The following is a 27,221-nucleotide window of genomic DNA, read 5'->3' on the forward strand; positions in this document are numbered from 1 at the left end:
AACACATCTGTGTACCCTGTAAAAAAAGCAAAAGGGCCATCATGGAGGATGGTACAGGACTTTTACCCGTTGAATAATATTTGGAGAGGCAGAATTTCCAGTGGTGCCCAATTCTGCCACCATGCTTTTCAATATCCCCACCACCACAAATCATTTCACAGTCCTAGACCTCAAGAATGCCTTTTTCTCCATCATATTGCAATCTGACTTTCAGTATCTCACAGCATTCACCTACAGAGGACAAATGTTACAACACACAAAGTTGTAACAGGGGTAGTGTGAATCGCTGAGCATTTTCAATAGGGTACTACAAATGGACCTATGAAACCACAATACTTCAGTATGTAGATTACCTTTCAGTCTGCAGCATGACAAAAGAGCAGTAATGAAATGACTCAGTGACACTTTTGACTTTATTGGCAGAGAAAGGATACAAAGTCAACAAAGAGAAATTGCAATACTGAGAGCAAGAAGTTGTATACATAGGGCATATCTGCAGCAGGGAGGAGAGTGACACCATAAAGTACACCATACACTACAATCGATCACAGTAAAACAGGTGCAGCAATTCCGAGGCCTATGTAATTAATGTCAGGCCTGGATATTTGATTGCTTCACCGACACAAAACCCCTATTACAGGGATAAAAATAGCTACAGCAGGTTAAGGGACACCTTGGGACTCGTTATAACTGTGCCAGTCTGGAAACAACAGTGCCAGTATGCTTAGCGGCACTATAATTTCCAGACCAGCACACTACAACTATGCAGACAGGTGGCGTCCCACCCACCAGGGTCAGACCAGCCAGGCATGACGGCACCCACTTGCTGAGATTTCACGGGAGCACTGGCACGATTAGCAATGGTACTGGTGCTCCCATGTCCCCATGCCCATAGAGTCGTATGGGACTTCAAAGAAATGGAGACTAACAAAATTGCAGGTGCCAGACTTCCCGGCTGTTGGACTTGGAATAGCGTGGTGGCATCGGGAATTCAGGTGCCAGTAATTTTGTATGGGTCTGGCAGTAACTCCCCGGTAGCATCAGCAGGGTTACCGCAGGACCCGTAAAGAGGCCCCTTGTCTGGACAGATGAGATGGTCCAGGCTCTTCAGGAACTCAAAAAAGTGATCAATAATGCACCTGTTTTACCAACACCAGATTACAAAAAATAATTCTTCTGTTCTCACATTCAAATGGTAAAGTGATGACGGCTGTCCTCACTCAACAGACCTCAATGGGACACAAGCCTTTGGCTTCATACAGTAGTCTCCTAGATCCAGTAAGGCTGGGATGTTTTCCATGCGAATAGGCTCTAGTAGCAGCTACAATCACAATGGGATGCCCTGTCACATTATATGTAGAACACAACTTTTTTGCCATACTAGACAAATCGAAATCCACTCTCACCACGCAAAGAGCATCATGACACAAGGTCATTTTTTGGTGAGATGTCACACCATCAATCCAGCAACATCCATTGCAGAGCCAGTACAGCAAGGTGATACGTACAAGGACACTGCAGATGATACTACCCATTTAGAACCACTAGAAAAAGGTGAAGTACTCTTTGTCAATGGGTCATCAATGATTGACCAGGGCAAGGGGCACAGGCACACAGGCACACAGGTACAGCAAGAGTGAGGATTGAAGAGGGTGAGTAGGAAGTGTTTAATAAGGTATGATTGCCTGCACACTATTGAACACAATAGCAGAGTGTATGGAACTAATATCAGCATTAGTAATATTCAAAGGGTGCTTTGCTACCATTCACTCAAATTCAGTTTATGTCACATCGACAGTACATTCATGCCTCTAAAGAGGGCAGAATTGAGGGTTAAAAAAAATCAGATGTCACATCTGTTTAATAACCTGCTCCTTATTTTCTAGGTAAATTGATGCATTAACATTCCCCACAGCAGTTGCAGTAGTGATGTGTGCAGCACAAAACATGGTTACCGACCTAATTTCATATGGTAACTGTGCAACAGATTTAGCAGCATATCTGGAAGTGCCAAATTCCAGTGTCCCCTGATGTAATATTACAACAGGTAGAACTAAAGGTTCCTTACAATTCTATCTCAGTTACTCAGATAATTAAATTACAGGCACCGACCCCCAAACCAGAAAGGAGCTATGGATCAAAAGAGGGTGTTCCTTATCGCCCACAGATTACTTTTTGTAGATGGAATATTTCAGGAAAAACAGTGATGCCCAAGGAACTACTTACAGTTGTCCTCTAGCAGTTGCACCACCCTCTGTATGTATCAAAGCAGTACATTGCAGTTTATAGGAACAATAGTTTGTTACCATCATCCAAGAACATTTATATAATTTACGATTCAAATTTATATAATTTCATATTCAATTGCACCACTTGCCAAATGTACACTACAGGTCGCACACTCATGATGCTGAAAGCAACATTTCCCCACCCCGCCGGGCCATTTTGAAACATCCACATTGACTAGGTGGACATGGTTAACAGGTGCACTAATTTTCGTTATCTAATTGTTGTGGTGTGCCCATTTGCTTGTTGACTTGAAGCAGGTCCTTGTGTCCACCCTGATGTCAAATTGGCTGCCAAATTTCTAGTACAAGTATTTGCATGGTAGGGCATATGTGATGTCCTCAGATCTGATAACGGGTGGACTCCTTTATTGAGCTCTTTGGAGAAATGTGCCTTTTGTATAAAGCACAAATTGTGTTCAATGTATCACCTGCAAGCCAACAGGGTTTTGGAGTGCGGTTCTGGTCTATTGAAACAATGGGCCTCATTTCGACGTTGGCGGTAGCCATGCTAGTAATTACCGGCATGGCTGCTGCCGGAGTTGTTTTTTTACTGGCACCTGCGGCAATGGGGATGTACTGGGGCATTCCAGCACCGGCAGACCTGGTACATCCCCATTGCCGATAATAATTACTCCCCATTCCCATTTGTGAATGGTGCCGGTGCATCCGACACACTCTGCTCGTGGGTGCCGGGACACCCGCCAGGTCAGACCTGGCAGGCGGAAAGGCACCCGCGAGCAGAACTCGTCATTTGCAGGACCGGTAGCAACAGCGCTGGTACCTTACCAGCGCCGTTACTACCGGACCGGCAAACTTGTAATGAGGCCAAATGTCTTGCCAAAATGTGCAGATTTATTTCCCACCAGATTGGTCCACAACCAGGAAAGGCATCTACCCCAGCAACAGACACTCCACAGCAGAACAGGATTCAACACTCACGCAGCAGCAACAACTCTTCCCTGGTGATAAGGTTTTCCAGGAAACACAACAGATCCAAAACCCTCTCCAGCAATAGAAGAGAAAAGTAGGAGAAAAAGATGTGCGACTTTCGTTAAATTCTCTGAACTCAATAAGCCCCATTGGGTGGATGGCTGTTAACAGTTTTCAACAGCCTTCACAATGATGGACCATGTCAAAAGTATTATGCCTTGTATCATTTTTCTTTTCTTCTCTCTTTCTCTCTTTCCCTCTCTCTTTCTCCCTCTCTCTCTCTCCTTAATGCTGAATGTATATGATTGTTTTGTAAGGGTGGGTCCAATGATGTCATTAACAAAGAATACATACCAGTGAACTATAGTATATCCATGACCAGAATTAGAAGGGATGTTTCAAATCCAGAAGTTTATTTAAATAACATTAAAGATATACATCACCCCGAAACTGACAACATGTTTAAGGAAGTAGGAAGATGGAAGTAAAGTGACTCTTGCTATTTATGTTCTTTAATCCCCCATGCATCAGACACTGCCAGACTATTTATACCACAAGAATTGCCACCACACGTAGTCCAATGTTTAGTGCATCTTGCCTTATGTAGGGTGCAAAGATTGATTTGGGGATTGAGTCCAAGCACGATGGGTAGAAGCTGATACCTCAGGGTACACACATAACTACACAAAGATAAAGAAGATGGCAGAAATGGAGGGCTCAAAGAATATCATTCTGAACTATCAGACAGGAAGGCAGAGGAAAGGCAAAGCTGTTTTATGGTAAGACCTCTGATCAGCTTTCCTGAAGAAGTAGGACAGGAACAACTTCAATGCAAAACTGCAAATGGAAGGGGGCATTTGCTATGGTGCTGATTGGGTCGAAGGATTGATAGGGTTTAAAGCAGGAGGGATGGTTGGACTATCAAAGAGTGCAGTATCACAAATAAATAAGAACTGTTTCGGTGTGTGGGCAAAAATATATTATGAAGTTGAAATTGTGTGGTAATTTTTTAGATGTGTCGGGTCCTCTCCTCTGGTCAGACTCTCTTGTGATCAGCACCTGTAAATTTAGCTCTGTCTCTTATTTATATGTTAAGTATAAAGCTCACCAATGTAAGAACCCCATAGAGATTGTATTGATTTAAATCCATAGAAGAGGGGGCTGCATTAAACTCGTTAAAACATTACCACAGCTTTCGTTTTTCGTCAGTTTTTAGCAGACCAGACAATAATTGCCAATTCATGTTTCTAATAGAATATTTTTGCTGACACTGCCAATTCTTATACCGAGTTAACGAATTAATTAAACTGGTCCCTTTTTCTTTGCTAGAAATTTTTGAATGCCCTCTAATATTCGGCCTGCCTTTGTGATAGGCCATTGCTTTTTATGTATCAGTTCAACAAATGGGGATACATAGACACTCCCAGGTTTCCCAAATGGGTTTATTTTGTTTGCGTAAGTACAGTTTATTATGTTTTTTTATCAACGTCTCTATATTCCAACCTCCCTGTATCATCCATAGCTCAAGTTTTAGTTTGCTAACAGGATGTTGTTAACCCCTTTTATCCTGGATCCAGTCCACATTATACGATTGCCCTGCTTATTAACCCTTATAGTAACATTGCTGAAAGTACCTCGACACATGGAAACATTAATAACTGTCCAACACAATGAGGCATGATTGAGGCATTAGGTTGAATTTGAACTGATCCGCAATGAGAAATCAATGCTGAATCAGTAATGACATGGTCAATCTGCAAGTAAGAATCTGACAGGTAAAAGGGCAGGCATTCCACGCCTTACATGTTTATGAAGTGTTTCCATTGGCGAGCCAAACTGCCCAAGCTCCTGTGATCTAAATGAAGATCTTTTACATTTATATCTCCTGCTATCTGTATTTGTGGGTTGTGCAATATGATAAAGCCATCGATATTAAATGAGCTAGTCATCCACGTTTCCTGCCGGATAAACAAATCTGAAGACGACATCATGGGAAAACCAATACGATGTGTGAGGAACAATTTATAGCCCCTTGTGTACCAAGTCAGACAAATCACGGGGCAAGCTATAGAAGTTATTCCTAGCCCCGTCATTTACCCTTTCCGGAACCCATTGTGCGATTTCTTGATCATTTTCACCATTTTCTTCTGAGGCAAAATTGGGAAGCCTGCAGGATGGCATGCTCGGAAGCAAGAGAGGCTGTGCCCTGTGCATTTGCTGTTATTTGCTGTCCAATAGTTGTACTTGTTTCTTTACTTTATGACAGATGGTCAGAGATAAGCCCATTTATTCCGGGATGTAAGCATTCGATTTTACCAATGACACCATCCGAGGGGAGGTGAATTCAATTAGCGCCCATTTCTATTTGAAGCATATCTGCAGAGGAAATGACACTGAAAGGGCTGATTCTACTAAAATAGTCCAATATGTAACTTTGAATTAAAAAGGGACTGTAATTAGTAGGACTACATTCCTCTAGAATTACCCATGTTCCCAATTCCTGCATGTTTTCATCTGCCATGTAGGTTGTACCAGCCTGAACAGTTGCAGATCTAATTTCTGACACTTTAACTGTGATGGGCTGATTTTCGGGAAGTGGATTGGTTGCAATGGTTTTTATCAATGAAGAGGGGTTTCTCTTTCCTTGCGAGGACCCAACGATCTGGGGGTGTGTTTTGGGATCTGTTACTTGAGCATTAACAAGAAGATGGCCTTGTGTTTGCAAACAGGGCGGAGCAATTGTATCAGCAGTTGTCGAAAGATGTAGCCATTGGTCGAAAGGGCCTGGGATTTGGACCTGCCTTGTGGAACCATCTAGGAGTGTATTTATTACCTGTGTTTTAGGATGGATGTTTCATTTTTTGTAAATACATTTGGCCTTCGCAGGCTTCTTTGTAGATTTAAATGCTGTGTTATTTACGTTGGTGTTTTGTTTCTCCTTATATTTTTTCTTTTTTGAGTTTATTGTAGATTTAGTAATAGCTGGATTTGAAATCTTGGTTATGTTTGTTAACTCAGTAGGAGTAGGAGGAATGAGTATCTCCTCGTAATCCCAACCTGAGTAAGTGGCAGGTGATTGGTGCCTTATTCACTGAAATCAGATGGAGTGCTTCCCTCTAACGTACCCTGGACACACTTGGGTTGCAAGCCAAGGACTTCGGATTGATATCCTTGCGTTGTTTTGAAGGTGTGGAAAGAATGTTGGGTGATTTTACAGCAAGTATAGAACTTTCAGCAGCAAGCGTTGATGTTGATGAGTTTGCCAAGATCAAATCAACAATTGTTGCCAAAATTAATTCGAAGTCCACTTGTACGTTTGCAATGGTTGGAGGCAAAGGCAAAAAAGAGCATCTACCTTGGGAATGATTGAGTTTACTGTGTACATAGAGATACGCTTGTCGATCAAAGAGGCTGAACCAGCATTGAGCAGAGAAACGACTTCACTCTCAGTCTTGGAATCCCAATAATCAGGGGAATCTGAGGAGGAAACAAAGATTGTCAAATCCAGAGTGTTGGAGAGATTTGTTCCAATAATGTTTTGGATCTACGTGATCCTACCGTGGCTGATTTTCCCGCAGCCAATAAGTTTGCATGAGAAATGTGCGAACCACAAAAGGTTTGCACATTTCCCATGCGAACACACGTACACAACCCCTACATACCCATACCCCCACACCCCCACCCACACCCTCAACACACCCCAACATAAACATACCCTACTTATCTTTTTCTTCACGCTGAGTCCCTGCGGAGCCAGTTTCCTTTCACTTCCGTGATTGGGAACTGGTGCTGCAGGGCCCTTTTCTTTTCTTTTTTTTTTTTTACAGTGGCTGTAGGGGTTTCCCCCGCAATGCCCGTTTTCTTTTTTTTTGGGTGTCCATCAGGGGGTGTCCCCTGCAACACCCCGCTCACTAGTGAGAGGGGTGTTGCAGAGGACACCCTTACAGCGCCCGCAGTCTTTTTTTGTTTGTTAATACTTACCTACATTGCTACCACCAAAGGTTCAAACTTTTGGTGTTTGAACCTTTGGTGGTAGCATTTTTAGGACTTTTTGTACATGCAATGTTTTGGATACGGTCAAATCATACAATACCAATGTTTTCACTACCACTATTTAGCAGAAGGGAGTTTCCCTCTCCTAAAGATGCTTTCTGCAGGCCCATACAAATATTTAACAGGGAATTATTATTGTCAATTGTAGGCGAAAAGGTCTGGGCTGTACTTTCAACATTAGGTTGGGGTACGGGTAGATTAGATTGTGAGTCAGGCTTATGCAGAGATTGAGTAGCCTAAAAAAAATGTAATTACGGGCTGCATGCCGACACTCTTCTCAACCCTATCCCTTTCTATGGTAGAGGAGTCAAGGGGCCTCATTACGAGGTGGGCGCAAAGGGATACCGGGCACCGTTAAGGACACCGGTGCCGGTAATCCCTTTGCGCCCTATTCCGAGGTCCCTTAGTGGGTCCCGCCCTTAACCCCTGGTTTTACCAGGCATTATGGATGGGGCCCGTTAAGGGACTTTAGAGCTAATAACGGTACCGCAATTTGCGGTACCGTTATTAGCGCCTTCCCACTGAGCCCTATGGGGGCTGAAATGGGAATGGGGAATGGCATTTTCAATGGGGAATTACCGGTCCCGCCAAGGGCGGACTGGACTGGTATTCCCCATTGAACGAGGGCGGACACAGTCCCGTTATTGGTGCTAGTCATGGCGCTAATAGCGCCATGACTAGCACCAACCTTGGAATGAGGCACAAGGTCTCTAGTTGTATGATCCATTGCTGGACTCCTGTGTTTCTTCCTAGCACGAGCAGATGCGCTGCGCAGCCCAGGAGTGATTCATGTCAGTACTTTTAGGCACCACAAACTCTTACCTAACCGCCATAGACCTCCTGGTCACTCACCCTTGTGTCTCAAGCCACGAGACACCAGACAATCTACCACACTCTGCCTACTCAATGCTTGCACACGCTGATGTGCTGGACACCAGTTTTTCAATTGATTCCTCCAGGGGGAGGCTGAGTGCCATTTCACAAATCAGGGAAGGCACAGGCAGTCAATGCCAGAAGGGTAGAGCAAAGCAATACATAGCAAGGAATAATGTCAGTGTCAGTTTCCTCACCAGACACTCTGCAACACTCTGCTTACTCGACGCATGCGCTGATGCGTTGGCCACCAGTTTTTCAAAGATTTCCTTCAGGGGAGATACCAAGGGCCATTTCAAAGATCAGGTCAGGTACGGCCAAGGCAGTCAATTCTAGAAAGTAGAGCAGAGTAATACCGTTCAAAGAATAATGTTTGTGCCAGTTTCCTCACCAGACACTCTGCCACTCTCTGCCTACTCGACACGCATGATGACGTGCTGGCCACCAGTTTTTCAGAGGATTCGTCCAGGGATGAGGCGGGGTGCCATTTCATAGATAGGTAGAGACCCATTCAGTCAATCCCAGAAAGGTAGAGCAGAGCAATACACAGTGAGTAATGATGTCTGTGTCAGTATCCTCATCAAACACTCTGTCACACTCTGTCTGCATGACGGGTGCACTGATGGGCTGACCAACAGTTTTTCATAGGGGGTGGCTGAGTGCCATTTCACACATCAGGTAAGTCCCGGGCAGTCAATCCTAGAAGGTAGAGCAGAGCAATACACAGTGAGGTATAATATCTGTGCCAGTTTCCTCACCAGACACTATGCCACTCTCTGTCTACTTACATATTCAACATACCAAAGCATAACATAACAAAAACATAACAAAAACCTGAATAGATTGTGCCAGTTAGTGCATAGCTAGGTCTAAAAATATATCTGAATAGTGACAACAAGCATGAATTTTTGGCAGGCTTCAAATGTACAATTAAGAAATCAAGTTATTGTCCATGAACCTAAATAGGGTCGGCTATGTTCACATGCAAGGGGGTCTGCAAGTTCCATGTGGTCAAGCTAAACCACAAACTTAAAGCCAAATAATGACATATAGGGATGAGGCTGCGAGAGGGTGACCTGCATCGGTGTTCTTTCTTGCAAAACACAATGAATGATAACTTCCTGGCATTGAATACTGGCACCATGATTCAAAGCTCCACCGATTACTCAGAAGTGGATTTGTTCTGTCAGTGTGGAAAACTCTGCTCCAGTTGCCAACCCTATATGTTCACTATCTAGCCACCAACAGTTAGCGAGCCTCCTTTCTGAAACACCCCCCTTGTCCTATTTCAGAACTTTACCTAGAGAACTGTTCACACTGCTGCTACTCTAACCAATGTTAATGGGGCATGCATAAGAATCTTTCAAACCAACAACAATCACCAATCTGACTACCACACATAAGCACAATAATCTAAATATACATAAGAGTTTTCAGGCATTCTGGTTAAAGTCAGGCTTACTGTTCTTCATTATTCATTTGGCCTGAGATAAGGAACACATCGGCATTGATCATTTATCAAAACAATCAACTGTTAATTATAATAATCTATACATCAACACCACCAATGCAGTATAGCAGTGCTTCACCATTGGGCATGACATTTGATAGTGCAAGAATGGTGATCATCTTGTGCTAGATAGAATGTCTCAATCCAAACTTCCTGTCCAACCCTTAAGTAGTTCACTTCCACTTTGTTGCCCTTTGGGAGACAAAGGGATGTACCATAATGATTAAGTCCCGCTGACCCTAAATACAATCATTTATTCAAGAAGGCAATGATGCAATGAGCTTTGGATGACCGAAAAGGGCGACTACTTTAAAATCTTGCAAAGCTCTATCAATTGTTATCTTTACTAAATAGGTGGGCACTCGGCCTTAAACATGAACAAGGGAATTTATAAAAGCAAGTGGGAGGGATCTTTCCTGCCTATATGCTCAAGTCCAATATTCCAAAAACCCACACTCTCAATTATCTTGGTCAACCAAACAAATGGAACTTGCCTGTAATAAAAGGGAGGAGTAAAAGCAGATTGAGTAGTTCTGCATAATATTTCAGGATTTATACCTAAATGATGGATATTATAGAGAATTTTGCAACATGCATATCCAAAAGATACAACTATCAAATAGATAAAAATGGGGCCAGCTCCTAACAGATTGGTATTCCTCTAAAACAACATTAAATAAAGCACATATCTTATACCAAAGCATGAGCTGCCCTACTTAAAAAAAGTCAAAGTAGAAAATTAGAGACTGCCAGGGGGCGCACAGGCAATGTCTAACTTGTGCACCTCTCGGAACTGAGGACATCAAGGGGTCCTGAGCACCCTTTTAACCCTCTCAAAAGCAGATATGTCCCATGCACCCCTGGGCCCACTCAGGAAGGGCCACTTGGTCCAACTAGGGATTGACAAGGTGGTGAGATTGTGTAGAAAGGAGACTGTGCAGCCGGCATGAGTGAGGCCATAGAGCATTCCCGGAGCTGGGATCTGAAGCTCTTGGGTGTGTCACAATGGCCTGTGTGGCATGCACTTTCAGGAGAGTTCTCATCCAGGGGGTTCTCATCCGAAGGGAGTTTGGTGCTCTTTCCCACTCTCTGGAGAGCAGAGGAGCGCGCTGATCATGGAGCTTGGCACTGAAGTGGCCTCTCACTGCGTACTCATGGAGGCCTCGCAACACAACATGTGGAACAGCCGCTAAGCTGCAGTGATTGAGCGAGACATGGGGAGGCATATGCCCCGCTCTGAACGTTACTCATGAAGGCAAATGGCAGCCCTGAGTTGGGGGTGATCGAGGCTGTTATCATACCCGTGCAGAACCCTTTGTTTTTGTGTTCTCTATGCTCTCCTCCTCCTGTTTTCCCCCAACGAGCCGGCCGTGGCTATAATGGCTTTAAGAGGGGACATATCAGCTTGAGCCCTCCTGGTTGTGTGAGGAGGGGTTGGTAGTAGCTCAGGATTTGTGGGCTCCCCCCGCCAGTGCCCAGTGGAATAGAAGAGGAGCCAGAGAGGTGATCCTCTAGGGCTTTATGATCTGCCTCTCTTGGCATCTCCTGCCTCCAGCACTGCCTCTGGTCATACAGATCAGAGGACCTGGGCTCGCCCACCTGCTCTAGCCCTCACAGCGTTGCACCTTGCGCAGATCATCAAGAGAGGTGCCTGGGTTCTCCACAATCAGAGCATTGGCACGCAGGACTCTGGGCTCTGGAGAGCTTGCCCAGGAGAGCCTGGTCTGGAGGTTTTTGATACCCTTGACCTTAGTGCGACTCAAAGGTAGATGTGAGAGTGAGGGGGACTGCGGATGACAGGCGGAACAGATTCTGGGGTTTCTTTTTGTTGGGGGTAGTTACAGTTTGATTCAAACATTTCCAACGGTTATGTTAGGCATACTTTTGGTTGCTCCCTTGCCACAGGACATGTCTTCAATTGGGAGGTGGGACCATAGGACAGGCTCTAGGAGGTGTTATGGGTACAAACTTTGAATTGAGAGTGGACTCTCTAAATGCAAGGGGCATTAATTCACCTACCAAGAGGTCGCTGGTGCTTAGGGAGTTTCAGAGCGTGAGACTGGGTATTCTCCTGTTTTAGGAAACCCACTGGTCGAGGAGGGAGCCAACTTTGTGGGCTAAAACATTGGGTGATGTTCATGTGGCCTCAGCCCAACCATAAAAGGTGCACAACATTCTGACTGACCCTGAGGGTTTATTTGTGTTTGTAAAAGGGGACCTGAATGGCAGGAGGGTCACAGTTGTTTCAATCTATTGTTCTTATGTTGGCCAGAGTTGGTTTTGGGATGGGAAAAGTTGGTTCTGTTCGTTGAAGGATATTTCATAGTTGGCGGTGACTTTAATATGTTTCTCGATCCACTCAGAGAATGGAAACGGTTGGAGGAATCACCAGAGACACTGTGTCCCGACCGTGAGGCTAAGCTTTGGGAAGTGGGACTTTTGGACTCCCTGATTGACACTGATGAGGAGGACAGTCCTTTCAATTATTACTCATAGGTGCATAGTTAATTCTCTACGATCGACAATATTCTGGTAGACATGGAAATAAAGGCCCCGGTCAGAATCTCGGGTACTTACAGTCCCGTGGTCAGATCATGACTTAGTGACAATAGCCATAGGTAATTGAGCAGGTCCTCCAGACAGGGGCGTTTGGAGGTGTAACAACTTTCTCTTCAAGGATAGGGATTTCTCCCAGGGCCTCCTCACATATATCAAAGAATACTTTGAATACAATGGCAATGGAGAGGTTTTAAGGCCACTTTCAGGAGAGTTCTCATCCAGGGGGTTCACAGAAAAAGCAGGAGAGGGTGCATCAAGAAAATCTGATCAGGCAGAAGATAGAGGATGTACAACCGGATGGATGCTCTGGTGGGAGCTTAACCTCTTCCAAGGCCTGGCAGTATAAGTAGGAGCTTCGGACTCTTCTGATTCAGGACACAGAGAAGAAACTTCTGTTCCTGAAGCAGAGATATCATGAAAAAGGGCACATGGCAGATACAATCCTGGTATAGAGACTGAGGGAGAAGAGGAGGAAAACAATGATTGCCTCTACAAACCACTGCTGGATCCCATCACCCAGGATATGGTCACGATAGGAGTTTACCAAATGTTATGTGAAATTGCACACAGCAGAGTATGAAGGGGATGGGTCCCAAGTCACTGTCTTTCTTGATGGCCTACACATCCCGTCAATCTCTCGGGATGCAGCCTCCCTGCTAGACTTGCCAAAAGACATAGAATATGTGCTATCCATCATAAAACAGATGAAGTCAGGCATGGCACCAGGGAGCAACAGGTTTTCCATAACATTTTTAAGCTCTACAGGTCAGCGTTTTACCCCTATTTAGTCACAGACTCCAATGCCAAAGTGGGGGGGTCTGCCTGACATCACGATGGAGGTCATCATGGTGGTTATAAACAAACAAGGGAAGGATCTGATGCTTTGTTTGTCCTACTGGCCAATCACTTTATTGAACAATGATGTGAGCGTCCTGGTGAAGCTATTGCAAAACAGGCTAGATTATTTTCTCCATCTTCTGGTCCACAGCGATCCGGTTGGTTTTATTAAAGGGCTCAGATAATATAAAGAAGACTATCAATCTAATGCATTACAATAAGGTCGCTGAACTGGATGCTTGCCTGATTTTGATAGATTCACAGAAAGCATTCGATAGGGTGGAGTGGTGATATATGATGATATAGTCTTGGGGTAGATGAGGCTCTGAGGAAAGGTCTTAAAGTAGGTATGTGTATTGTAAAGAGCCCCAAGAGTGAGGGTGCAAGTAAATGGCAGACTGATGGAGCCTTTTTGGCTTTTCAGGAGGACTAGGCAGGGCATCCCCTTGTCGCCACTGTTGTACATGCTCACTATTGAGCCCTTGCAATAGCTATCCATTCAAGCCAGTCCATGCCCAGGATTCAGTGTGGGGAAGTTTACTTCAAGCTGTCCATCTTTGTGGAGGACATCTTGGCCTACCTCACTAATGTTCGATTTTCTCTGGCGGACTTTGGCTCTTTTTTGGGCCTCAAAAATAATGTTGTCCAATCATGCATTATGCCATTAAGGGGCAGTCCTTCCGATCTAGACCCACTGGTTGAGATCTGGTGTATGCTAGTAGAGAAGAAGGGAATTAGGTACTTGGGAGTCTACCTTAAAAGGAAATTGGCATCCCTGGTGCAGGCACATTTTTTCCTGCTGCTGGATACAGGGAAGCGAGATCTCAAGAGTTGGGACCGATAATGTTCTGCTTGATCTCTGTAAAACTGAACATCCTGCCCAACTTCCTTTACCTTTTTACAGCCATTCCGACTGTCCTGCCGGACAGCTTTTTTTGTGAGCTTAAGGGGGCGGTGGGCAGATTTATATGGCAGAGTAAACAACCAAGGCTAAAAAGAGCTACACTCACTCTGCTGAGAGACCATGGAGGATTTGGTTTATCAGATTTTCATTTGTATTAGCAAGCAGCCTAGATGGGTGCTATGCTTGAGAACATGAGGGAAGACCTGAGAACATATTGGGCCTATTTGGAAGACCTTCAGGCTCTCCCCCGGGAGCTGAGGGATTTCTTAGGTGCCCCTTATAACGAGTCCCCAAAGCGACTCAGGAACCCCCCAACTTGGGTGCCCTCTGGAGGGTGTGGAAAAAAAACAGGGCAACTGGACCTCTCACATCTTGGCCTTCCCCGATGTCCTCGGTCTGTGGTCCCCCATTTGACCTTAGCCACCAGGAGTTTCAGCACTTCCAATGGTGGTCCAACACAGGGTTGTAGAGGGCAGGTCAATTGTTAAAGGAGGGGAGCATTCATTGATTTTGAGACACTGAGGCTGATTTTGGGCCATGAAACACTTTCCATTTTTGATTATCTCTGCCTTAAAGGTGTATTTACGGATGGGAAATGGGGTGGAAATCTTAGCAGAGTTCTGACCCCATTGAAAACCGCCCCAGACTCATCGACTTCCAGGAAGAGGATCCTCTCCAAGCTTTACAAATTTATGGTCGTAGCTGATATGTTGGGTCGATAAACATTTAAGAGATACTGGCTGGACCTAGTGGGGGGAGAGATTTTGAAAGAGGACTCGGCCAAGATTTTCAAGGCAACCTTTAATGGGAGTCTGTTCACCTCCACGATGGAGCGGAATGTTATGATCTTGCAGGGTTGGTTCCGGGACCCTCTGATGATATCTAGAATGTTCCATTGGGACTCCCACTATGCCCTAGAAATTGTGGACAGGTGGGTTTGTGCCCCCATATGTGATGGAATTGCCTGAGGAAACACACTTATTCGGCTGAACTTCTTAGCTGGATCAAGGACATTGCAGGGGAACAACTGCAGCTAGACCCTCTACAGATGCTGTTGGCTATCCCGTCAAAGGAAATGGAGGAATATAGGTTTCCCAGAATGTGGGATGCAATGTTTAGGGTGGTGAGTCTGGCCATCTCCCAAACTGGAATAGCCATAGGGTGCCAACAAAAACAGAGTGGGCGAAGAAGTTGAGGGATATGGCGGTGATGGAAAAGCTGACGGCTATTTTGAATGACTGCATGGGCTCCGTTCAGGAGGAATATGGTCCCTTTATGGGAAGATGGGAGGTTGAAGTGAATGCCTTCCCGGCCAATGGCAGGTAAGGCTAGGAGTCGGTTATAAACCGTAAAATGCTACAGCCTTACCTAGCGTGGGAGGATGTCTTACAGAGGGCGCAGTGCATCTGGGGTTAGTTGCATGATCGGGGAGGTGTTGTCTGGTCTCCCTTACCTACTTGCCCTAATGGCGGGGAGAGAGTCCTTTTATGTTCTCATTGAGGTTTTGCCCTTGAAAACCCAAATGTGCAAGTCCTTAGAATGTGGTTTAAAATCGCTCATGGAAACTGATTTATTGTGTAGGGGTGAGGTAGGGAGGGGATGATTGGGGGGAAAATGACAATAAGAAGTGTATTTTATGATATTATGTTTGTATAAGTAAACAACTACAAATACATATTTAAAGTAGAACATTAGGGAGCAAGTTACAAACTCACTTTCCCACCTTTTTAAGAATGTTTGCAAATGCCTTTTTAATATAACTCTGTCAGGCATTTTCCTTTTTGGTACAACATTTGTTAGCCTGGCCTGAAAACTTTAAGTCCCCCCCTGAGCTCCTTGAAAACTATGTAGAACCAACTGAACATTGATTGGCTTTTAACTCAATTTTTCTGAAAGATGTGCTGCAAAATTCATCAGTTCAACTAATTAATCTAAAAAGTGTCTGGCCGAGAATCATGAAATGTACTGGATTGTCTTTGTGTGTTTCCCTAGAGAACCAATTGTAAAATCTATAGATTTTTACCCGCCCTTTTCTCAAACATTGTGCTACAAAAGGCATAATTTCAGCACATTATTTTGAAAAATGTTCTCGAGCTGTAACCACTATGATCCCATCTTAATTATTTTGGACTCCATTGCTATGTTAACTTGCCTGGACTGCTTTTCTGAAATATTTTAGCCCCTCAATGAAACCTTGCAATAAATACCTCTGGACCACAGGGGTATTTTTGAAAGAGTTTGGCAAAAAACGCCCTATTAAACAAACAGGACATGTTTGCCTCTCTCACACTTTCACAGGATGGTCGTTCATCCTGATGTAGAAAACAAGTGATTTCCAGATTTGAACGGTGTTTGTTTACTGTGTAAGGATTGCCATACGTGGGATTGACTGCCCTATGAATGTCTTATTTAATTATCTGCTCTCTGGCAGCAACAGGCTTCAGCTCCCAGCATGGGGCTCCTGCTTGATTGCTGCTGCAGGAGCAGAGAATTAAAAGAAACAGATGTAGACAAGGTGGATGCTTCCAAGTCATTGAAAAGCAGGTCATGGAGGCACATTTTGGAGATTATTTTTCATGGGAACATTCTTAAAGAGATGTGTTGACGACATACATTTTTGATTATGGGCAATATTTTTGGGCAAAGGAATTTTTGAATGAACCTCCCCTTGAATGTGAGGTTCATGACATTTGAGGTGGATTGAAGTGGGTTCAGATGGACCTTTCTGGACTTGGCAGTTTCGTTTGTTTCGTTTGTTTTTTCCCAGCAGATGGTGTGCTACACGGGCCCATGTTGTGGGGTATGTCGCGTGGTCCCGTTGGAGGCCGTTTGCATCTGGAGCACTGACTGACTTCTGGTGGTCGAGACACTGGGGTGTCAACTGTTCTGTGGGGATTGAAGATTAATGTTGATGTTTGGGTGTTTTCTACGTGTAGTGGAGATGGTTGGTATGGATCACTTCGATGAGATGGGAGGGGTCAATTTGGGATGGTGGTGGCTCCCAGGTACTGTGCTCAGCTGGATTTGTGTGCTGGTGTTCCTGTGAATATAAACGTGTTTGTGGTGTTTGATGTATTGTCGTTGTTGTGGGAGGATTGTGTATGTAATTGTACGTTTGTGTAAAGGGAAACTGAAAAACAATACACTGCCAAGTAAGTCACTTTGCAAAACAGAATATGCAACAATGTATTGGGTAGGTCATTTTTAAGAAAGCACCCTTTTAAGGTCGTGTGTTTTTTTTAAACAAAAATAAACCACTGTAATGCGTAAATTAAACGTTTTTCTTTATAAACTGGCAAGTTCAAGACAGAGCAGTAGTGCACATGGCGCACTCTACGGTGGGAATGCGTTCCTTTTCTTTGTAGGTGCCCAAAGAGCAGTTTCAGAAGCTCTGTTGGAGGGGAACACAAGCGTCACTTTAAAGTGAATGGCCCTCATTACGACCCTGGCGGAAAGGGGAAAACGATGGCGGAAATGCAATACCGCCATCGAAAAGCGCTCGGTGCGACTATGACCCGTCACCGCAAAGTACGAAGCCATTAGCGACACCGTAGTGAACGCCAACGCTAACTGCACTAAGCACGCGCGCGCGCACCATGCCAAACCGCAAACACCACCATGGTGCAACGGTACGGCAATTCCGACCCTAGCGGACATGTACCTAACGCCATCAGGCATGGCGGAATGGACCATTCCGCCATGGCTAGAAATACGGCATCGTGAACCAACCGTAAATGGCCCACTGAGTGCCTGTACTCCACTCCCTGGCCACATTGCACAACTCCTGGCAGGCGCAATGTACTCACACCATGCAACCAGTGAAATCTACAATTCACCCATGCATGCCAACGTAGAAATGCATGCAGGTGTTCGAAGCGCCCCGTGAGTGGGCATCCATGTACGGCATTTCACCATAGCCGTACTGATGCAGCACAGGCATGTGAAGGTACAAGACATCAAAATGGAAATCAAGAACACATGACACAAAACAACAGTAGTCCCCCATCGCTTGCCACCAGCGCAAGGCAACATCCAAAACAGCATCCTGAGGGGGATTGCACCAGACCTGTACTCTTGCCAGTAAACAAACCAACCATCAGCAGAAGCATGTACCACACAAGTTGGCAGAGTGACTGAGCAGCCAGGCACATCCCAAGAGGGGCCGATGGGAGCTGCAGGGCACAGATGGCATGAATACAGAAGCTATTCCAATGGACATGACCCCAGTCCCCCTCCAACAAACGCACGCAAACACAGGCACCTGTGACCAGCCACATTCTGAACATCCCATCATACCATCAATCGACCTGGCTGACAGGCACCAGTCGGCCAAAAGCCAATCCCCCGCCCCTGAACAGCACATCATGTAAACAGTCACAATGGCAGCCCCTATCCGTGACCACACTGTGCTACGTAGGCAAAAGCGGCCAGTACTGTACCACACAACTCAACTCAGAAGGCGGAACACAATGCAGATCATCTCGCAATACATACCGCCACAAATCGAAAATCGCCACATCACCTGCAAAGAATAACGCAACATGCCAAATATCGGAATACAATTTAAATGCACATCCAAATGACAAAGGCCTCACAGCAATTTGTAAAATAACACCAAAACATCCATCATCACCGAGGGCTGCATCTGCAATAATTGACCAGCTTCCACTTGTGTGACGCCCTGTACCATCATGGCACACAGGGCCAACATCAACGTTCCAAAAGGCAACATGGAAGCGGCAAGAACCGCAGGTCCGTCCCATGAGGCAGGCACTAGTCCAGCTGAAAGGCCGAAATGTTGCACCTAGCCACCAGAACAGCGTAAGGGCATGTGGCCCATTGGCGATCGTCCCATAAGATCGTAATGCTGCTCCACTGATTCACCCGAAGCTGCAGGTGTCGAGAGTAAAAACCATCTGGAGGAGTGGCGTACAGATGGCATCTGCAATAGGGCAGGAGATACCTGTCACCAAAATGAAACACAAATTAACCGATTGCACTACATGACACATGATGCATCACTATCTTCATTCAACACACCAAATCCACACCCATATGCATGCTAGGCCACTCCAAAGGAATATACACACCCCTAAATCAGTATCGATACATAACGAAACCAATCGAGGTTAATACACCATTGGCAACGTCGGTTACTGTGCATGCGTCCGTCAAGATAGAACCCATGACATGGGATTAGTAACGTGCCTAGACACAAGTGTATGAAGGCGCGTCGAGACAGGGAGGATCCGACAAGGGCAGATAGACGTAAGTCCCACTATGGCAGCCTTGCATCACATAGCGCAGGGGAAGGGGATTGAATCAAAAAACACATGTACATGGCAGACCCTAAATGGAATCATCTGTCCATGCATCCATTCATCATTCCCTCATCCCGCAATGAAAACGCATGAACATTCACTCACATAATATGTGAAACTTCCATCGCGTCTGTGCGTAATGCAGTCTGCAAAAACCACTGTGCTCCTGGCCGGATCTGTAGTGTCGTGAAGCTAGATGGACTTGGGAACGTCCTGCCTTATCGTCCACTACGCTATTGCGCATCCCATTCAATTCATGTCATTCATTGCTTGCTCGTTATGGGCCCTGTCCCAAGGACATTCAACAATAGAACGTTACATTTCCAGGCAGACCTGTGGGCGTCTCCTCACCGCTACTTCGCAACCAAAAATCCTGGCCTTCGAATTCCACACTTGCAACATTACGTCGAAAAGGCTTCTGTGAACGCTTGCATTCACAATTACATCAATGTAGTGCGGCTGTGTGTCATAATGCTAACTGGCTGCAATCACAAATGGGACGCCACGCCCGTCGGTGAAGTACGATACTGTGCTGCATGAGGGTCGGCCATCGATCGAGCCCTACATACCACTGACTCTTCACAGGTATGTAAGCGGCTGCAATCATAGCATGTGTAACAATGGGAGCATAGCATGAAAATCAGTCAAAGTACATCACACTGCCATCGGGATTTGATACATGATTCCAACCCCAAGATGCCATGCGGCCAAATGCAGCCTTACGTGCGGGACGTGCTCGGCCAGAAGGGATTGCATCTGCCACAGATTCATTCAATCAGCACAGGTGGAGGCCATACAGGCCGACAGCACATATATAGCAGACCCAAACCCCTCCCACAACCACTCCCACTCCAAAATGCTACCGGCAGGACTAGCGATGTTGGGCCTGGGGCACCAGATAGCACTGCAAGTGCTACAACTACAAGAAGACGACGAACAACAACAGGTACAACAACCGGGCGCACAGGGGAGACGGAGGAGAAGGAGGAGGAGGAGGGCAAGGCAGGGTCAGCAAGGCCCACAAGCACTGCCACTACCACCACGCAGGCGGCCCGCAATCCCACGCCTCCGAGCTGATCCGTTCAACCTCACTGCTGAGCAGATCCACACCCTCTACCGTTTGGACCGGGACACCATAATCGCCATTGTGGACATGACACATGCTGACCTCGTGAGCATGATAGATAGCCCAACCGCCATCCCACCCCTACTGAAGGTGGTGTCTGTACTCCACTTCCTGGCCACAGGCACCTACCAGCACACAGTGGGACAGTTGCATGGCATTTCACAGCCACTGTTCTCACGGACACTCTCCCAAGTGCACGATGCCCTCCTGAAGCACGCCGACGACCACATCACACTACCACGCACGTACCAGGAGATTACCAACGCAAAGGTGGGATTCCATGCACTTGGCGGCATCCCGGGTTGCATTGGTGCCATCGACTGCACCCATGTTGAATTGGTTGTCCCACATGCCATGGAGGTCCAGTACCGCAACCGGAAACAATTTCATTCAATCAATGTGCAAATGGTGTGTGACTCCAACAAGATCTTTACGCATTGTTGTGCCAGATTTCCAGGATCTACCCATGATTCTATGGTCCTGAGGAACACAAGAATACCACGCTACATGGAGCGACACGCAGGGCACAGATCCTGGCTACTCGGTGAGTCTCATTCCATGCATGACATCGTGGCCCATTTGATGCGTCAATGACCTTGCAGGAGGGGGGGGGGCTACTTAGCACTATCATTCCACTGACACCCTTTATTCGTCCCATACAGGTGATGCCGGGTATCCACTGAAGAGATGGCTCCTTACACCAATCCGGAACCCACAGAACCAGCATGAGGAGGACTACAACCATGCCCACTCACGTAGCCGTGTGGTCATTGAACAGGCATTCGGCCTACTGAAGGCTCGTTTCCGCAGCCTCAGCAGGTCTGGCGGGGCACTCATGTACAGCCATGAGAGGGTTTCTAAGATGGTCATGGCATGTGTCATGCTGCACAACATGTGCATACGTAGGAATGTGCCCATGCCCCCTGACGCTGTACTGCATGCACCTGAAGATGATGATGATGAGGGTGGGGATGTGGAGGGACGCCAGGGAGTCCATGAGGCACAGGATGCACGTGCAATCCGACAGAGCATCATAGATGCATGCTTCTAGCAACCACGCATGGTGCCTATTACACGGAAAGGGGACCTGTGGCACTGTGTGTGTGTAGTACACGCACATAGTGGACTGTACGCCTATGAAGGCCTCGTACGCAAATATCAATGTCCACACATGTCATTGGATGATAATGAAGTGCTGTATTGTTAATGTGATTTGATTCATACACCCTATGGACCCGCCACCCAGTGAAGCCCAACACACCCCCTCCACCCTACTTCCTCCCCCCCCAACACCAGTGTCCAGATATGCATGCTGCCCGTGGGTAGACGCTATTGCAAGCCCCCTCTACGGGTATCAGGGGCACCCCTGCCCGTGGAGCGCAGGTTCCTGCCAGATCTGCGTTGGGGGCTGCCCTGGACGGAACTTGCCACGGATGACGTCTCTGCCTGCTCGCGTCCATGCATGTCTCTGAGGGTTTGTGAGAGCTCCGAGAGCACACGGCGCACAGCAGCAAGTTCAGCACAAACGTCTTTGGACGTCGCATGCAGTTCCCCCCTCAGGCTCTCGGTGCTTTTCTCCATTTGTGCTCTCAGGCTCTCGGTGCTTCTCTCCATTTCTCCCCTGAGGCTCTCACTACTTTTCTCTATTTGTGCCCTGAGTGTCTCGGTGGATGTTTCCATGGCTGCCCTGGAACCCCCGCATTCATTTGCATGGTCCTTGAGTAGCGTGGACGCTTCCTGCTGTTGCTCGATCAGCAGGTCGAGGGACTGTTGCCTCTGCTGGGCCATGGACATTTGCGGTGGTGTGACAGGGGGGCTGCTCAACACATGTTGCCTTGGCACAGGACTTGTGGGGGTTGGCCAGTCGTCGTCTTCAGGGTGCCCCTGCGTGGTTTCGTCATGGTGTAGGGGATGGAACATGCAGGGGGATTGGGAAAGGTCATGGATGGTACCTACGTCGCCAGCACTGTTTTCCGTGTCGGAGCATGCTGGCATGACAGCTGTGTCACCTATGGTGCTGCTACCACCAGAGGCAGTGCCATCAGATACGTTCTTTGGGGGGACCTGTGGTGCTGGGGTTGTGGACTTGCTGGCTGCTGGGGTGCCTGTTGCAGTCCCCTCCAGTGTGCTGGCACTTGATTCCTGCTGCTGCCGTGTCTTGATCCTTGCACCTGAGGTGGAGGCTCTTGGGACGTTGGTCCTGGCCCTCTTTGCAGGCGTGCTGGTAGGGGTGTCCTGCAGCTCGTCGTTGGTATCGGACCCTGTGGTGGAGTAAAGAGGGGCGAGCGTTAGTTATGGGTCTGTCGGATTTGGAATGGCAACGTGTCAAATGCATTGGGGTGGTACATGAGGCTGATATGGGACTGGGCCTTGGAGGTGGTCTCATTTTCGTGTGGATTGAGGATGCATTCATTTGGCTGCCTGCAGTTAGGGGGTGCATGCTGCACATGTAGGGGTTGTTTATGGCATCTTGATTAATTTGTTTATTCATTCTGACTTTTAGAGGGCGCTGTCAGGGCAAAGTATGTATTGCACTATGGGGTCACATGGTACTGCACATGTTCGTGGTTTGTGGATTTCGCATTGTTTCTCTTGGCAAACCTACCTGATTCTCCGGATGTCGGCACTCCTTTCTCCATCCCTCCGACTCCCTCTATGCTCTCCATTCCTATGGTGGAGGCGCAGATCTCCTCCCAGGGGGTCAACTTGATGGGCGACTCTGATCCCCCCCCGGTAGCTGTGGCGATGTTCCTGTTCGCAGAAAGTATGCTGCGTACGCGGATCCGCAGGTCGTCCCACCGCTTGCGACATTGCTGTGGCGTGCGGGGTGTTGTCCCCACCGCACTTACGCGCTGTGCCACAAGGGCCCATATGGCCTTCTTGTTGGCAAGGGCCGTCCTGGTCATTTGACTGGAGAAGACGACGGCGCCATTTTCCTGCAGGGTCTCGGTCAGCACGGTCAGTTCCTCTCGGGAGAAGTGGACCTGCCGCTTGCGATCACACGCTTTCTTGGCTACCTTTCCCATATTTATTTTTTGAACTGGGGTTGCTAACGGGTTGGGATGTGTGTCAGGGTCGGATTTTTAATGGTTGTGTTGGGATTCGGATTTTATAGTTGTGCGGCGTGCTGTTTCCCGTTCCGGCCACATGCTTTTACTTCCGTTTCCGTATATTTACGGTGCCCGTAATTTGCGGTGCCCGCTCATTACGGTGCCCGCTCATTACGGTGACCGCTAAGATGGGTGGCGGTATTGCACCTGGTGCAGCGTACGGCGGCGGTAAGGGCCGTTTTGGGGTCATTTCCGCCATCGCAGCCTTTCGGATTCCGCCATGGCGTAATGCTCGTGCCCGATGGGTCGTAATTAGCCGCACTTTGCTCCTTCGTGCAATGGCGGAAACGCTATTTACGCTGTTGCGGTCCGGTCAGTCAATTTCCGCAAGGGTCGTAATGAGGGCCAATGTGTCCAAGGATGTTGAAAGCAACTACAACCAAGCCGCTCCGGAGTATCAGGGGAGACCGAGTTGGTTGCTGTGCATATTCAGTGACCACAGATGGATTCATCAATGAGTCGTCAGTGCAGGAGGGACCCCAAGACTCTTGGGAAGAGTGATTATTTTTGATATGGTGATTCTCAGTTCAGGGGTCGAGCTCAGAAGACTAGAAATGCGATCAGAAATGTAGACGAGGCATCCATGCAGGGTTTCCTTGTGCTCCTTGGACTCTGGATTTGGCTTCTGAGGTTGGGGTCATGAAGGAGACCACAGTGAAGAACGATTATTGGTAAAGGGTCAAAGTGGAGAGTTGCCAGCCACGGAATTGTGAGTTTTGCGAAAGGGTGCGCCAGAAGTGGCGCAGCCCAGGCTGCTGCATCTTCCAAGTTTGGGGAGATGGAACCAAAGGCAAGTCCTGGGATGAAGATTCTCGGTTCTGTTCGACAAGCACATTTTTAAGTGTATTGGCAGTGAAGGGACATTTGCCTCAGACAAGCATTTGCATATTCCGTTCGGAACGGTTTTCTGGCAGACTACAGCCCTCAGTGCTGGGGGACGCAAATTCAGTGGCCAAAGATGGGCATGTCCTCTGCCATGCACAGAGGGACATGGGGTCATGTGACCCCCCCTCAGACCTTTAACATAATCCAAGACCACCTCCTTGTTGATGAATGGCAGAATTGGTGTGGTGCAGGGGGGGGGGGTGAAAGGATCCAGCCAATTATAATGGATTCCACTGTGGAACCATTTTACATATGCAACAAAGCCCCCACCAGCCTAGCCACATGACAACAATGAGGGGAAATTGGTGATACCTTTTTGTTAGGATTTCTGAGAACTGTTAAGGCAGAGCTAATAGAAACACAGTCAGTCTCAGGCTTTGGATTGAACCTGGTTGACAGAAACGGTCCCAAAAAACTACTATTGTAAGAGGGGCACACCATGTGGGGAAAAGTTGACTTATTATCCCCTAACCCCACAAGCTAAATTATTTTGCTGTCTGCATGCTTCCATTCCAACAGCCTGTGCAGCCCTTTTAGGCAAAGCAATATTACACCTAGCTTTGTGGGACATTTTCAGGAATCCACAATGCACCTGTTTATCTTGCCAGCTCTTCATTTTACAGAGCTTCCCCTGCAGGGTCTTCAGCATCTTTCCGAAACTGAACTTATGGAGCTACGTCAAAACAAGCTGTGGGTGGTTGGATTTGGGTATTCCTTTTTGGCTTTTGGCTGCATGCGTGTTGGAAATGGGATGGAGGCCTTTTTTGGAGACACTAGTTTAGACTTCTGGGAGCAACAACCAAGGGCCCTGGCCCAAGCACCTGACATCCACCATTTGTTCACTGTCTGCCAAATGTCCCCACAGGGCCAACTGACGGCAGTACATAAACTAGTTATTAAGGCTTGAGATGTCGCTAACCCTGAATTGAGGGCTTGGGGGTTTCCCTAACTCAGGCAGCCCTTAACTTTATGCCTTCCCATAAACATTTGCTGTCAGTTTAAGGTTTGGCGTGGGGCCACCAAAGTGCCTCCTCTCCTTATCTCTGATTGCCACCTTGGTGTACATAATATATCTACCTGAGACAGATGCACCGTGTCAAAGTGCTATGGCCGCTGTATGTAGAGGACAGTATTATGTGGGAAGACCAGGCTGCTTTGTTCCACTTCAAATTTTGCTCCGCTTGAAGTTTGCTGTTTGTTGTTCTACTGTGATATGCTCCGCCCTCCCCCCCCCCCCCCTACCGGGCACCCAAACAATGGTGCCCTACAGTGTTTATGTTCTCTGCTGCTCAATGTAATACCTTCGGCTGGTTCTTCGATATCACACCTTGAACTCTTAGCAAGCTGGGTTGTTCTTATGGATTCAACTAGGACTCTGCTCAGTGAAATACATACTATGAACCAGACTAGGGAGAAAAACTCACCCACTGTCTACTTGGTGCACACTGATGGATGCCCCTTTACTGTCCACTCCTTCCTTTATTGCCCCACTCTCCTCCAGGACCAGCTACTGGCAGAGATACCAGCAATATCAATTCTAGGGCATAACCTGTGCTTTTTGTTTGTCTCCTCTTTGACCACAGTTTGCTTTTTTAAACCAATCTGTGGGCGAGGGTGTGAGGGAGTATTCCTTTGCAGCTTGTATGCTCCCATTGCATTTGTATTGTATACATTATATGTCAAACATTAGATTACAGAACACTCTCATGTTGCTGCTCAGCCCAACAGTTCTTGCTCTCCCTGGTCTGGGAGAAAAGTGTAGGAATCAGCACAGTTTGTGGTATGTTGTGTGGCCATTGCAATACCCTTTTATTGCTGAAATGCTATATTACCACAAAGTGCACCTATTAACCTATGGTATCTTCTGTATCTGCAGACATTTCTACTTTCTCTTTGCGAGATTGGTAGTTCAGATAAACATTTCTGCAATGGGTTTTTTTTCTTTCTTGGGAGGGCAATCCACTTCAGGCAAACTGGGCTTCCTTGGTTGGCACCCCGTGGACATGCAGGCATGGCCCTATTAGGGCCCTTACCAACCTGAGAGACTGTCAACAAAGGGCACATGACAAACAACAGAACTCCAACCGCTAGTAGCAGCAATTTTAAATAAACGGTCATGGGTAAAAATGCGAAGCTGCAAGGTACTAGCCAGGCATACTTTGTCCCTCGCCACCTAATTCTCCAGTACACAGACACACTGTTTCTTGCTCACAGAGAGTCAACTGTCAATAGCCAATGGCTAGTGTAACGCTACTTTTTAAGCCCTGATATGATTACTCAAATGGCATTGTCGTGGTCAAAAAGAAATGTGTATGTACGTGCACGTTGGTGTGAACATCGATTCATTGCCAACAGCCGGTTCTGTGTGCACATCAAAAGTTACAAAAATGTATCTTAGAAACATGAACAGGTTGCAATGTGTCCCTGCATCTCTCAACATAAGGGGGCTTGGGCTGCCATATGCAAAAAGGAAAGTGAACGAAAAATAGGAGCTCTCTGCACTCGTTTACTATGAGGGCTGACCACGGCACCCCAAAATAACCAAATTGAGCAGTTGTGGTAAATCTGAAAAGACTTATCACCCCAAACGTCAGGATCCTAATCCAAAGCAGATGCGTTGTGGGCTTAAAATTGGTAAAATCTTTCCTGGCGGGTTTGTCATCCAATAGCCCTTTGTGGTGCCCCATGTCAGTTCATTGGCTGTCAACATTGCAACTTGAGGAAAAGGAATGATTCCTGCTTCCTTGGATAAGGAATACAGCTTCCGATGTCAAACCTTAGGTTTTAGCCATGAGCAAGTGAATAGCTCATGTACTTTATCCTAC

Source organism: Ambystoma mexicanum, chromosome 1q, assembly GCF_040938575.1.
Source record: "Ambystoma mexicanum isolate Mex_15411 chromosome 1q, UKY_AmexF1_1, whole genome shotgun sequence".
NCBI lineage: Eukaryota > Metazoa > Chordata > Amphibia > Caudata > Ambystomatidae > Ambystoma > Ambystoma mexicanum.